The sequence below is a fragment of the Chlamydotis macqueenii genome, chromosome 1, assembly GCF_036417535.1.
Source record: "Chlamydotis macqueenii isolate bChlMac1 chromosome 1, bChlMac1.mat, whole genome shotgun sequence".
NCBI lineage: Eukaryota > Metazoa > Chordata > Aves > Otidiformes > Otididae > Chlamydotis > Chlamydotis macqueenii.
This window is the reverse complement of record NC_141556.1, coordinates 142,229,885-142,245,113: the sequence shown is the minus strand read 5'-3', so window position 1 is coordinate 142,245,113 and position 15,229 is coordinate 142,229,885. Positions and strand designations below refer to the sequence as shown.

General features: G+C 41.4%; 1 protein-coding gene across 2 annotated transcripts in view; it reads right to left on the bottom strand.

The window, feature by feature from the left end:
- Nucleotides 1–12,641, bottom strand: part of P2RY8 (P2Y receptor family member 8) — a 38,140-nt gene extending 25,499 nt beyond the window's left edge. For both annotated transcript variants that reach the window (XM_086768645.1, XM_086768638.1), the window contains exons 1-3: nt 12,598–12,641; nt 10,783–10,846; nt 8,993–9,079 (exon numbers count right to left, since the gene is read on the bottom strand). The gene's annotated coding sequence lies outside the window, so the exon portion shown is untranslated. The remainder of the gene's footprint in view (nt 1–8,992; nt 9,080–10,782; nt 10,847–12,597) is intronic.
- Nucleotides 12,642–15,229: the final 2,588 nt, after the last annotated feature.

The following is a 15,229-nucleotide window of genomic DNA, read 5'->3' as shown; positions in this document are numbered from 1 at the left end:
AGCAGATGACCAGGTCATTTTTAGTGTTGTATGGTGGCAGATAGCAAGTAATCCTGATACTTCCAATGCACTCTGTGATGTAGGCTTGTCAAAATAACTCTTAGAAGAATGAATGAGAAAACCATAAGATTCTTGGTGGTAAAAGCCTGAAAAAACCCCACTCCTACCAAACTGTTGTCACCTCTTCAACCCTGTCTTGCTTTTCTGATGAGAAGCTATCTGAAAATTTGCATGGCTTTCATACTCAAAGTTAGAATCATAGAATCATTTAGGTTGGAAAAGATCTTTAAGATCATTGAGTCTAATTGTTAGCCTAACACTGCCAAGTCCACCACTAAACCATGTCCCTAAGCACCACATCTACATGTCTTTTAAATATCTCCAAAGATAGTGACTCAACCACTTCCCTGGGCAACCTGTTCCAATGCTTGATAACCCCTTCAGTGAATAATTTTTTCCTAATATTCAATCTAAACCTCCCCTGACGCAACTTGAGGCTGTTCCTTCTCGTCGTATCACTAGTTACTTCGGAGAAGAACACCTGCCTCCCTACAACCTCCTTTCAGTAGTTGTAGAGAGCAATAAAGTCTCCTCGCAGCCTCCTTTTCTCCAGATTAAACAACCCCAGCTCCCTCAGCTGCTCCTCAAAAGACTTGTGCTCCAGAGCCTTCACCAGCTTTGTTGTCCTTCTTTGGACATGTTCCAGCACCTCAATGTTTTTCTTGTACTGAGGGGCTCAAAACTGCACACAGTATTTGAGGTGTGGCCTCACCAGTGCTGAGTACAGGGGGATGATAACTTCCCTAGTTCTACTGGCCATACTGTTCCTGATACAAGCCAGAATGGTGTTCGCCTCCTTGACCACCTGGGCACACTGCTGGCTCATATTCAGCCAGCTGTCGACTAACACTCCCAGGTCCTTTTCCATTGGGAAACTTTCCAGCCACTCTTCCCCAAGCCTGTAGCGTTGCATGGGGTTGTCATGACCCAAGTGCAGGACCTGGCACTTGGCCTTGCTGGACCTCATGCAGTTGGCCTTGGCCCATTGATACAGCCTGTCCAGCTCCCTCTGCAGAGCCTTCCTACCCTCAATCAGAACAACACTCCAGCCCATTTTGGTGTCATCTGCAAACTTACTGAGGGTGCACTTGATCCACTGATCCAGATCATTGATAAAGATATTAAACAGAACTGACTCCAATACTGAGCCCTGGGGAACACCACTTGTGACTGGCCACCAGCTGGATTTAACTCCATTCACCACAACGATTTGGGCCTGGCCATCCAGCCAGTATGTTACCCAGCAAGGAGTACAGCCATGGATTGGGAAGACACACAGATCAACTTATTAATATACTGTAAAAAAAGGAGAAAAGCAAAGGTATCTAAGAGATTGTATATTAAAGAGTTAAGAGGAAGGGAGAAGAAATAAGGAAGTAGAGGTTGAAACAATGTGCTTTTAAGCATACAAAAGTCAAAAAAGACTTGATAACATTTTAAAGAGAGTGTATAAATAACACAGAAGAGCCCCAAACTAGGTGTTTTTTGTTTGTTTGTTTTTTTTTTTTCTGGGGGTTGGGGGCATTCAGAATTAGTAGAAACTGTAATGGGAACTTCAGAAATGGAAACTCTGCAATTTTAGCCAAAGAACAGGTTTCTCACCCACCCAGACTAAAACATGAAGTGAAGGGACTATTTCTAATAATGAGAAGAGAAGTTGGTTTCCAAACCCTTTCAGTGTAGGGTAGCACCATTTTTTTTCTACCCAGTTACTTCATTTGAGATCTATTAGATCAAAAGTAGATAAACCAGAGCAAATGCAGTAAAGTATTTTGCCTTGGGGTTTGCCACTAAGGCCAGCTGGCCTATCAGTGTCAAAAAGACAAACACAAACTCAGTTGCAAGGAACGTTTAAATACTCTGTAATTCTGACCTAAGAATGTTATACCGGCTTTTTAAAAATGATACTATATTTGGCTCTCTCTCTCCACTGGAGAAATACTCTTGTGATTTGTCATCATTGACAGTAGTGGTTCAGCAGCAGTACAATCTTTGTAGCCCTAACATAGAAAAAAAAGGTCTAACGCTAAAGTCACTGTGTTTTGCAGATGTGTGTTCAAAGAAATACTGACATTTGCAACTGTCTGTATGTAGAGCATTGCCAAAATCGGTCGTGGAAAAGGACTTAGATTAGGGATGATTTAGGATTACTTTATTTCATCTGTGAAGTAGAAGAGAATAAAATTATTATAAAATAAATAATAGATAAAATTGAAAATATATCATCTTGATATTCAGAACCACTTATTAGTTTAATTGCTGCAAGCTTAACTTTCAACATTTAACACATGGTATGAAACAATAAGACAGCACGTGACAGTCTGTAAGATTTTTATTTACCAGCATCGCTGTGAGTTGTCTATCTTCAGTGTCTTTGATGGCTACGCATCAAGAGAATTAAGCTTCAGCTCAGATCTCGACAAAGGAAATAAGCGCCCACAAGATAAGTCTCTACAGCGCATTTCTCCTCTGGAGGAGGAAAGCATTGAGGCATTACTTTTCACACAGAAAGCACAGACTGAATCTATTTCAGGGCAGGCTTTGATGTTTGTCTTCTTCTCAGAAAAAAAAAAAAAGTAAAAGAGTACAACGGCACTGGGCTGCAGAAATGGAAGGCAAGGGCCAGGACTCTGTGCAGCACTGTGGGTATAATGTGCACCAAGATGCTGGGCCAGGCAATGCTTTCTATGAGCCCGTCAATAAATACTGTTCACAGAAACAGCGTAGGTTGCTTGGACTTAAAAGTGAAAGACTATTTTTTCAGTACACCTTCTTACCTGACAAATGAGGTTTGTGCGTGGACATGTGGCCTCATCTGTAGGGGAAGGATGTGATGTGAGAGAATCCAGAAGACATGTGGGAGTCCTGGGTCACTGTCAGCCGGAGCAAGCATCAAACATTTCCACTTGTTCAATTTATCATTAATTTAGAAGCAAGGATATAAACCAAAACCAAACAGCTACTGAGCTCAGATACTGTTCAGCTTTCTTTGAAAAGGATCTTTGGTCTGTGCTCACAGGTCTGTATTTCCCCTCTCTCCCTCAATAAATGTGACAGTGTTGGTTAATTATAGCCAAGTTTGATAAAGGGTGTAGGTCCCAAGATTAACTAAGTTTCTGTGCATTGTATAAAAATACTTGTCTAATTGGATGAAAGCCTGTGATTCAGACATTGTGTAATTCTACCTAATGTTTTTTAGTTCCTTTCCCTGATTTCTGCAACTGCATATGATTTTCTGTGTGTCATGGCCATAACTCAAGAAGGATGTAGACATGTGCAATGACAACAATAAATGACAATCTTCACTCTATAGTAATCTACCACAAGTCACAGAATTGTAGGAAGAAAATAGGCTACTGTTTTCTACTGCCCACAGGGCCATTGGAGAGCTTGTTGGTGTTACCACCCCTTTTGGGAGAGTGTCACCGTGAGTCTCATGCTAACTGCTCAAAATGTCTCTCACACATCCCTTTTTTTTTTGGCCTGGGATCAAAGCAATAAAAGCTTAGCTCAGAATAAATGGCAGAGTATTTCATGTGGTTACAAAAAACTATCTGCAAATCCTACATCAAATCCTGCTTGACTCAACACATGGCAGATCCAACTTATGAATGGGCTAAGACCCAGTGAATACATTTGTCTTCCATTGAAGGCAATAGGAAGCAAGAGCATTTAGCATTCGTCTCTCTTGGGCCCACAGTTGGACACAAAAATATCTTTGATATAGAAGTGTGACTTTATTTCTAACACCTGGAACAGTTTCAATTTCTGGTGAGTAATTTGTGAACAAACCCCTACTTATTAATTATTTTTTTTTTTTCAGATTTACTAGAGAAGTTTAAGCTGATGATATATGGAAGGTGAGAACTTTTTTCTTTTCTGAGGCAGGTAAGGGTAGAGGAGCATTTACAGCTCCTGTAGCATGTTATTCCGAACCGTGAAATTGTTAGCAATGGCAAGCTGCAACACTATGTTTTTTATTTCAAACATGAGGAAGTCAAATCCTCAGCCCCCACGCTCTTTAGAAGTAGGCAAAGATATTTCTGACCACCTATTTTTTCTTCTACACTCACAACTACACTAATCCCAGAGACAAGTTAGAGCAGCCAGAAGAGTAGGCACAATGAAAGGAGCTGATATCTCTGTAGTACAAATTGACTATCTCTGCTTTCCTACTGCTAACTGGCATAGGAACAATCTTTCCACATACTGGTGTTCCCTGCATAATAAAGTGATCCCCAGGCACTGCTGTGAGAGACTTCAAACTTCATCTTGGCAGTACTGCAGCAGCAAAAACTGGGAGGTGCTGAGAATTCAGCCCACTCAGTGTGAACTTTTTCAAGCCAAGGGTAGACTAAGCATCTATGTTATTGATAACCAGATAATTATTATCTCTGTCTCTCTCATGTTGGGGTAATCATGTACTCATGTAAGACAGCCCACAAACATTAGCAGGAATAGAAATGTCCTGTTAGTTTATCTAAGAAAACTTTTCATTTAAAAAGCTGAAAAAAGCTTTCAGAAGTGTATGTTATTTAAAATCTCAAACATTTAACATACTCTGAATGTTAAACATCTCAGCAATGAGTTTGTGAGGCTATTTTATCCTCCAAAACCAGATTTCAAGGTTATGTATCTATGCAGCAGAGAATTGCTGAGGTCACTAAAGCCGGACACCTAGAAGAAAACATAATTCTTCATCCTTTTAGAGGTGTTAATGCTATCTTTATGCCCTATGGGAGAAATGTGTGACTAAGAAGGCACATCTTCATGTGAAAGAGTGGATTCCAGATATTTTCTTTGACGAGAATGCACAGATTTAGGTCACAAATTGGGCTAATAAGGAAATGCTGTATGCAATGTTTAAAGCAGTGTTTAGTTCAATTTTCGGGCCTGATCTTGCTCCTGCTTGACTCAGTCTTATATTCTTATAATAGCAGCCAACTTTTGTTAGCTGCAATAATGGATGAGCCATAAATGTTTTGACTAACTGTGCATTTCTAATGACCTCAACAGCTCTGATCATTGCGTTGATTACTTAAGCACTGAATAACTGAGATCATCAGCTTTGCAGAGATCTGAGATTCCGAGGAGGGGAAGGTGTCCCTTATGAAAATGTCTTGTCTTTCTTTTCCTTGTCAAAATAATCACAATGCTTATAAACCTCAGGAATGTTACTGCTCTAGCAGCCTGGACAAATAAACAGCTGAAGAGCCTGGGAGCCAGAATTTCATCAGTAGGTTCCCCTGGTTGCTTTGCAGGTTTAATGATCCTACTAGTGAAAAGCTGGAAGGCAACAAGCTGAAGAGAGCCAAGACACTTTACAAGTCAGCTGGCTGGTAATTGGACAAGTTTAAGCCTGTCCATTGCCATATGATCTTTCTTGGAACCAATGCCCTCCCAGCAATTTTCCAAAAGCAAAATACCCCATCAGAAAGATAAAGACTCTTTTCTTCTTATTGTTCAATGAGTGACACTATGCCCTATGGACAGTGTACTGTTCAAACTCTTGTCCTCAATACCAAGTAAATAGTTTATTTGTGGGCATTTTTGTGGCATCCAGTGTTGTAGCAAGACCCACATTTTTTTTTTTCTTTGCAGAATTCCTCTAATATGAAGATTATTTAACCCCATATTCCAAACAGGAAAAGTGATGAATGGAGGCCCTGAGTTGCTTAGGACGTGATTTCTAAGAGCATTTGACGTTACATAAAATGTTATTGTTTCAAAGCCACGTTTCTATTAACTATGTCTAGATCTGTGAGTACTCAATACTTCTGCAAGTCAGACCCAGGTGTCTTTTAATAAGCATTTGAAAATGAGGAACTCAGAGTTGATGTCTCTTTCTGAAAGCTTAACCCATGGAAGCCAGATTTGAAACAGGCTTTGTAAGATGAACATCACACGTGTTAAAGGACTAAGGCACCAATGAAGACTTAGATTTCTCGGAAAGGGATCTGAAATAGTCAGCAAAATTACAAGGTACAGTGTGAAGTCAACACTCTTCACATGCCAAATAAGTAGATCATCTGGAGAGGACTATGGCAGAGTCTGGGAAACATGACAACTTGGAAAAAAATCTTAGTGAGTCTCACAGAATACCTTCTCTCTTGCAGGAAAACTACTAGGAGGCCTGATCCTTGAACCTTTTTGTGAATTTCCCTGTTGCCTTTTCTTTCTGGGGACTGAATATGATTTGCTACAATATTTTAAAATAGTTGATAGAAGAGAAACACTTCCCTTCCCTGTCTAAATGATAGAGTAGCGGTTAAGGTCAGGAAATAGATGCCTCAAGTTGCCTCTCAAGTCTGACCGTGGGACTTATTATCTACATCAGAGATTGTTTTAACCACAAAGCTGCTGGGTAGTGCCTATATTTTACATCAAAGATGCGCAATAAAAAATTATATATATGAAAACACAGGGAAAGATGAAAACACCATGCAGGAGGGCAAGACACTCTCTAGCGTAGGAACAGCAGCAGTCATCAACTGTAAGGTAGTGGATGTAGCCCGGTATTTATTCTTTAGATTGGCCTTTGAGGTTATGCAGTGACTAATTAATGTAAAATACTGTCTTTGAAGATGAGACTAGAGGTCAGGTCTTTTGGCTTCAGGCATCTGCTTCTCTTTTGTCCAAGGATCACTGCTTGCTCTTCCAGCTTCAACTGTCCAGGTGCAAACCAGCCTAGACTGTGGTAGTTAGCATACCAGCTAGCTGGCAAGTGAGGGTGTAGATAACACTTTAAATGCTTTCCAGAGAGAGTGTTGAATGTGCATGCTCTTTCTCCTAGCAGAGTGCTATAGAGTTATACTATTTCCTCCTCCTTGACTGTGTTTGAAAAGAAAGCACTTTCTCAAGAAGAAACTCAGCATTTAAGCATGCTCCTTACTGGCACTAGGCCAGCTCTCTCAGTCCTGTCAAAATCCAATTGCTATGTAATTGCAAATAGATATCTGCTCTATACTTGTCCTTAAGTATCTTAAGTACTGCTATCTTGTGTTATGAGAAGCAAATACTAAGGTGTAATTCCCCAGTAGGCAGAGGCTGCATGAGAATTGTCCCCATTTGGAGCTGAAGCTCTGAAGTTCCAGCCCAGCTCCATTTCAGGCAATTCTCATGTATTCATTTCTTACGCCCTTTTCTCAGCATCACAGAAGACTTTCAGGCAGAATCAGTGGCAGAATCTTATTTCCCAGGACATCACTCAGTCACTAAAATCACAAGGCTACTTTGCCTTTTCCCGTACCTCTCAGTCAGCATGTGTCTTCCATTAGCAAGTAGATCATGGATGATTAGGAAGACAGGCAACAGTCTCCCTCTGAATTGGCTGTTGATTGATATTTTGTGCTGAAGTATTCTGTAATATTTACACTTAGATGACTGAGGGCTGTATCATAGTCCACAAAGGAGCTGTTACTACACAAAGGGTATGCCAATATTAGTAAATTAAATGCTGTCAGAGCCTGGGCTCAGGCAATGAAATTAACTTTCTTGGGCTGTTAGAGTTCTGGCACAGTTTTTATTCATGCCAGCTAGTGCTCCCTCAAACAACTCTGGGCTCCACACAACCACAATTGTAGTTTAGGAGTTATGGAATCATAGAATAATTTGGGTTGGAAGGGACCTTTAAAGGTCATCTAGTCCAACCCCCCTGCAAGAAGCAGGGACATCTCCAACTAGATCGGGTTGCTCAGAGCCCCATCCAACCTGGCCTTGAATGTTTCCAGGGATGGGGCATCCACCACCTCTCCGGGCAACCTGTTCCAGTGTTCTGCCACACTCAATGTAAAAATTTTTTTACTTCTATCAAATCAGAACCTACCTCCCTCTATTTTAAAGCCATTACCCCTCATCCTTTCACAACAAGCCCTGCTAAAGAGTATCTCCCCATCTTTCTTGTAGGCCCCCTTGAGGTCTCAGGTCTCCCAGGAGCCTCCTCTTCTCCAGGCTGAACAGCCCCAACTCTCTCAGGCTGTCCTCATAGGACAGGTGCTCCAGCCCTCTCATCATCATAGACCAAAGATCATTCCCAAAAAGGAGTTTGGATGCCGCCATCGTATTTCAGAGTCTGAGAACAGTTGTTATACAAATGTGTCAGGTAAGCTAAAGACCCTTGTATGACTGGTCCCAGCAAATAGATGTAGTGCAAATAGGTTGGGTAAACATGTATTTTCTGTCTAGACCACTAGAGGGGGCAGATGAACCTACTTTGCCGTGAAGATTTATTTTTTTTCGGTTACTGAGATCTGGATGTTTCACATTTTTCTTCAGAGTATTTGAGGAAAAGAGATGAAAGGATCATGCCTTTCTGTCTGTCCTGTACAAACTCACTTATGTCACCTGTAGCTTTTAACCCAAAGTCTGTCCTTCTCCCATTAGCCACTGTCCAGACACTGTCCTCTGTCCTCACCTACCTGGATTTCATATTACCAGTTTTCCTCTTCTCTTTTTTTCTTTCCCTCACCATTTCTGTTCCGGCTTGCCCATGGTTTCCTACCCTACCTCTTGCCACGCTTTGTGCTCCAGGAGGAATCCCCTTTGATCTTACACTACCTGACTGTCACAAGGCCAAGTAATAGAAAAACAAAAGCCTTATTCTCCCAGCCTTCAGCTGCTAAACCTTTGCAGCCCAGAAATAGGCTGCTCAATGTACTCAGAATCCTGGGATAACAGAATTTAAATTGGGCATAATTTAGAGAGTTTCAAAGATCAATCATATTTTTGAGAAGCTATGGGGAAAAAAAAAAAAGAAAGAAAGAGGGTTTACAGAGGGATTCCTTTCTTTGTGCTTACCTATTCCAAGCAGAGGCTTGTGTTCCTGCATATTCCCTTATTGCCTCAGCAATTCCCTCATACAGCTAAACTCTGCGTGTAACATCCTCCCAAAGAAAATGCAAAACTTTTCATCTTAAATGTTAATCAGACTTACAGGCAGCTCCCTAAGGAATTTGTCTCGCCGTGGTGACCGCTGATGTTTCCGTGCTGTAGCAGATCAGATTTCCTCTATGAGTAAGCGCTGCAGAAAGGACCAAAGGAAAAATCTTTTAAGAATCAGTTGTTACCAAAAAAAAAAAAACCCAGATGTTTTTAAAGAAGTACCTCTAAAGATAATGCTGAACAGTGACAAGCACTGATAACACTACCTTTCATAGCTTTAAAGCACAGTTCACTAGCTGTAAAATGTACCTGTGCAGGGTTACTAAAGATGCATAATATCCACATCTGAAGATGAAGAAAAGATAAAAGACCACATACTTTTTAGTGACTTGATATTTTCCCTTCTAATTTTTGCAGATCTGAATCAAGTGCAGCATATCTGGTAGTAAGTAACCCTAGCTGCTTCATCATATCCGTACCGGTGCCTAATTTCTGCTGTTATTTCAAGACTTAATCAGCAGCTGGGAAAGCAAGGGTGTAAGGGTAAAATTATTTTCAATTCACCAGCTACTGAGTCTGAATTCATCATGCAGTAGTGTGAAAATGTTACAAAAAATGTGCAGCTCTTGATAAGTAAGCTTACAGATGCTTTGCCTCAACCTGAACAACTCTTGGGCTCTCATCAGTCTGCGCAAAAAGGCAGAATCTCTCTGTTGCAACGTCAATACGAGCTAAAATCCAGCATTTAAAAAATTGAGCTGTTACATGAAGCGTGTACAGAAGTCCCTCTCTCTTTTTCTCTTTCTGAGTATTTAGGTTTAGTTAAACACTCAACAACACTGAAAAATAAGACTGCCAATGGAAAATTTCAGTAAGGACAGAAGTCTTCTAATGAAAAATATAGAATAGATCAAACTGACGTTACCAGATTGAAAGGATGTAGAAAATTAACTCTATGGGATATTTCTCATTGATTAGCAGCTAAATTTAGACAAACATTGGATTATATTACACATTTTAAACTTATTTTAAAATAACAACGCTAACCCTCAGGCTAAGAGTCCGTCTCAGGTTTCCTGCATATAAATAGTAAGCCCAGGAGGAACACCAGCTTGACCTTCTACTCAAGAGCTGGCACTAAGAGAAAACCCAAACAGCAGTCCCAAAGACATGGACTTATAAAATGAGCTTATTTTATCCAGGAATTTTTGAGGCAGTAGTCAAGGGCCAAATGCTCCCTTTTCTGTAAAGCCATTTTTCAGAGGAGAGCTCCATTTTCAAGCTCAATTTGCACTCTGTGAAAAACACAACAACAGTGTCAATAAATATGCCTGATACTAAAAACTCTGTTCTCTCCAAGGCTTTGCAAACTTCAGTTGTCAGTGGTGAAGCCCCCTGGACTTCTGCTTCAAAATAAATTTTTATCTGGAAATTATGCAAATGTGAAGTAGGGTTGTTAGGCAGCAATACATGTGCCAAACACCACCACGTCTTTTAAGTACGTTGCAAAATAGTCTTGGTATCTCTTAATTTTTGAGCAGGACGGAGGGAGCCCACCACAGGATAAATTCTTGAGGCTGGGTTGCGGGCTGCTGGGTTTCTCCCCTCTAGCCACTCGACTGGAACACAGCACTTATTGGGGGAGACCACATTTACCATACAAGGAGTGGCTTTTCTAGGGTTTGTTTCTTTTCCATCCTATTATGCTGCTACATATAACATACACCTCCTTCTGACAGAGAGCTGAGGAGTACAGCCACACCAAACAAACATACTCATGCCAAAAGAGAGTACTGGGAGCAAACATTTTAAATCACCTAAGCTGGCCTTTTCTGCACTTACAGTCATCAGTGAGAGCAAAATCGTCTGCACAGGCAGATGCATCCGAGTTGAACTCAAACCCACCCTGAAAGACAGAAGGTAAATACGCATTTTCAATAAATGTACCTGAAGGGATGCTAAAAACTGAAGACAGAAGAGGTGGGCGAGCTGCTGGTTGGCAACGGGGGAGGCCTGGGTTCAGTTTGATCTTCCCACACAAAGCTGCTGACTACTTTCCCTTGAGCTGTGCCTGCGCAGTAACTGGGAAATGTGGCTGCGGGACGGGTAGGCACACCTCAGCCGGCTTTCACCTTGCAAGCTGCTGCATAGGCTCCGAGTATTTGGCAGTTAAGGCCGTATAGAGCTGTAAGGAATAGCAAATTGTTTAGCATCGATACTCAAACTGAGAACACTGAGCCTGTCTACCCATGCCGTAGCCTCTTCCTTAGCAGAATGACGATGTGCTCTCTGGCTGTGTCTAAACAGACGTACCGCTGCTTGCAAAAAAAACAGGGGACAAGACTGGCATCAACTGGGATTCATCCACGATCACCATCTGTAGATGACAGTGACAAAACTTCTGTGGCTTACAGAGTCTTACAAGAACTTTAAAGGACTTTCTTTAATGAAATTCATTACAGAGATCCAAGTGCTACCATAGTAGCAATCTCACAAGTAGAATGGAGGTGATTTAGGAATGGAGTTCAAACATTCGTGGGACTTATGTGTCTGAATCAAACGAATGCTTTTGAAAACCCTAGCTAGATTAATTATCCCAACCACTATGTATAAAATCCAGAACGTGTTTATACCAAACACTGAGCACAGTCAAGGAGCTAATGTCCAAACATTAAAACTGATTACAAGCAAAGTCTTAAAAAAAAGTCTTAAAAAAAGCAAACGCCAAAAACCTGAATCTCCAGACTTCACCCAGGGATCCTCACAGTACATACCATTTCACTTTCTGTAGGGCGACCTGGTCACAGCACATTATGACAATAACCGCCATACAGATGACTATTTTATGCTTGTTTCTGAACTACTAAAAAAACCTGCACACAAATACTCTCTCTCCCTGTCTATCAAGAGACAACAAATGCCGTTTGCAAGAGTGTGTTGTGTTGTGAGACTTCCTTCTGGTGCCCGTCTGTCTGAGTTCAGTTTTTATGCATCAAAAGACCCTGATGAAATTATATCATTTTATGATATGGTCCCACAGTCACTTCTGTGCATATGTCTGATTGCTGCAAACCTCAGGAAGAGTCTCAGGATGACTACAAGACGTGACTCTGCAATAGCTATAGATAGATATCAGGTCCAGATTTACAAATAAAACTGGTCCAAAATTATCTGGGTTTTTTTTTTCTCCCAATATGTAGAAGCTCATTCTTCCTCCTTTTAAAAACAGTATTGAAGACACATTATGATTTTTAGTACTTTCTTTACTAAAGCCAACTGTAAATCTGAAACACCTGTACACCTGAAAATCCCTTATTTTGATAGTGGCTTGTGCAGAGCGAAGTCCTTGAAACTGGCAGTAAGAATTTTCATTCTCTTTTATTGTAGTATTTGCTGCAATAATTCTAATTTCTGTCTATATGTAACACAACTTCTTCATTTTCAACGCTTTGTTATTAACCCATACATTTCTTTCTTTATTTCTAAAGCTCACAATCACCTGGCACAAAGACACACATGTACTTGGATTGCAATGAACTTTGTTCTCCCTTCGGATGTAAATAATAGGAGGGAGAACAAATCAGTCTTGCTAAGTCTGACTCCACTGAAAAACAATTCTGAATAAACAATCAAGAAGTGAAAAGCTGTACTCCTTACCTGATCTGTGATGTACAGTGCACCTTGAAAGCCTCTTAAAAGACAGAGAAGAATTAGAAATAGTTGAAAGTTTGTACTCGTCCAGTCACAGGGCTCAGGAAATGACCGTGTTTTGCAACGATTAACTCCTTCCTCACTTCTAATATATTTGCTTTTTCAAGTACAGTAAAAAACCCCCCATCTTACCCCTCCACTGCAGTTTGGTAACTAATGCCATGCCTTACATATTATTTCTGTTTCACACTGAGAATATGCAGGTGGCCAGAAGAGATTATTCTGATTACCTCCATGGGAGAGAGAATTTGCGGTGTCTTCTGCATAGCTGCAACCAAGTACATTTTACTGTTGAGTGAAGCTTATGTGATGAAGTGTTGAAATGACTAAGTAAGAGCTTGAGTGCCTAACTCTCATTTTTAGAAGAAGCTTGGAGCAATATTCTCAACATGACTTCAGTGTTGCGGTACCCACCAGAGAAAGGAAAAAAAAAAAGTTGTTTAAGTTTTTTAAAGGAGCGGCATCCATTGCAGTCTGGGGAGGCATTTCATGCACGTATGGTCTGTAATACCTTTATGCATAGGGGGTCTCTAGGTGAAAGCCAGGTGTGCTGGAACATCAGGAGTTACATCCCCTGTGCATAAAACCCCTTCTGCCCCTTTGTCTGTACATACCTGTTTGACTGAAAGATATTTCTGAGCCAGAGCACTATATAAAACCATTAGCCTGAGAGCTAGTAAAGACCAGTTCCACACAAGAGCACAGGTGGGAGCACAGGCTGCCTTTGAGGTGCAGGCATGTCCACACTGAACCTGAGGTGGCACCCAGGCTCTTTGTGTGTGGGTGCAGGGGACACCAACACCCCAAAGTGGTTGGCCACCACTAAAATAGCAGACTGAGAAAGCAAACACTTCCAACAATGCAGACTGTTTCACTGAAGACAGACTTGTGTTTTGCACCCTTCTCCTTTTTTTTTATGATTTAGAAAACAAGCCCTGGACATATGTGCATACACGTCCTTTCCACACCCTTGAAATTTTTTCGGCTAGGCACATGTGTGTTTTATTTTAAAAACCTTGTGAAGAAGGGAAGTGTAACTCCCTTCATTTGGGATGTTGGTAGAGGAAGAGAGAATAGAAATGTCACCAACATGCACTTTTATATAACAGTTTCATAGCTCAAGCACCCAGTTATGACGGTTTGGGTTTAGTCTTCTCTTTGAGAAGAGATAAATCCATGTTTTGGGCATAAAGCACCTTAAGAGTCCACAGAAGCTAGAAGAGGTTGGGACCTAGTCCATTCTTCTCAGCGAAGCTGAGCTGACAAAGCAGGACTTGATGTGTCAACGAGCCTGTTCTCCACAGACTTTTCCATGGGAGGTGCATTGTATGAACTACACAAACGACTTTAGTAACTAGGACCAGAGCTCAGCATTGTCCAGCTCTTGGTGGATGGTGGGTTTCAGAGATTTCTTCTTAGATTACTAATGCTTACAAGACCTGGTCACTCAGATCTTGGATACCTCTCAGCAGGGTGATCCAGCTTCACCAAAAGGACTGGAAAGGGTAGACGTGCCAGCCATGTGCTCAGGGGATTATTCCAGAAAGTGAGAATAGGGGGCCTGAATCTGTCCAGACTGAAGAGTCCTCCACTGCCTGGACCAGTATTCTGGATTACTGCACCAAGGATGGCTAGGATGGCCTCCCCCAGCACTGCTCACAGCCACCCTGCCTTGTGAGGAGAGCACTGTGGAGAGCCCGTGGGGACAGAGGTTCAAGTTCCTCCAGGCAAGCAGACACCATGGGGTGCTTCCTTCCTCCCCCAGATGACAGCAGATCTGGTACCTGCATCTGCAGCCTGCAGAGCGGCTAAGCCTGTGGAGAGACCTTTTGTTTGGGTTATCTAAGACAGGGGTTGGGTTGTCTCACCTAACTCTGGGTGTTTGCACTGCAGGTGTCTGCACCAGAGTCAGTCATTCAAGGCACTCTTGAATATAGGCAATGGAGAGAAACAGACCTTCACAAGGTTCTTTATCTGCGAGTTTTAACAGCCAAGTGAGAGTTCTTTTTGCTATATACATATATGCTTGCGTGGGGTTTTTTTTATGTAAACAAGATTTTTTGAAAACAACAGATAAAATCTTTATTCTCTTGAAGCAAAGTTCTTCCATAGACTTCCCAGGGATTATTCCAGTCATAATGACTCCCAAGGCATGCTCGTGTAAGACAATGAGAAGTGTGATCTGCACTTGATATTAATCCCTTCACAGTTTACCACAAAGTAATGGGGATACTCAGGATCCTCAGTGTAAGTAGGTGCTTAGTTGCTTTTTCTGAACGGTGGCAAAAACATTTGGGTGATTAATCATAATTATCATTTGATATGCAGAAGCATTGAGGAGTTTTATATTAAATGTGGCTGCAGGACAGAGGCTCAAGTTCTTCTTGCCTTGACTCCTCTGACTTTCACATACAAAAACTGAATCAACTGTCAGTCTTTGTCAGCTGCCAAGCTTGCTTCGCACCATGAGCCTACAGGTAAACAGGAAGGAGTTTCAGTCTCGCAACCTCAAAGCATGCAAAAAATTCTGTATCAGACATCCTAAAAACTGATTCACTTCCCAGGTTGCTATTTTTTT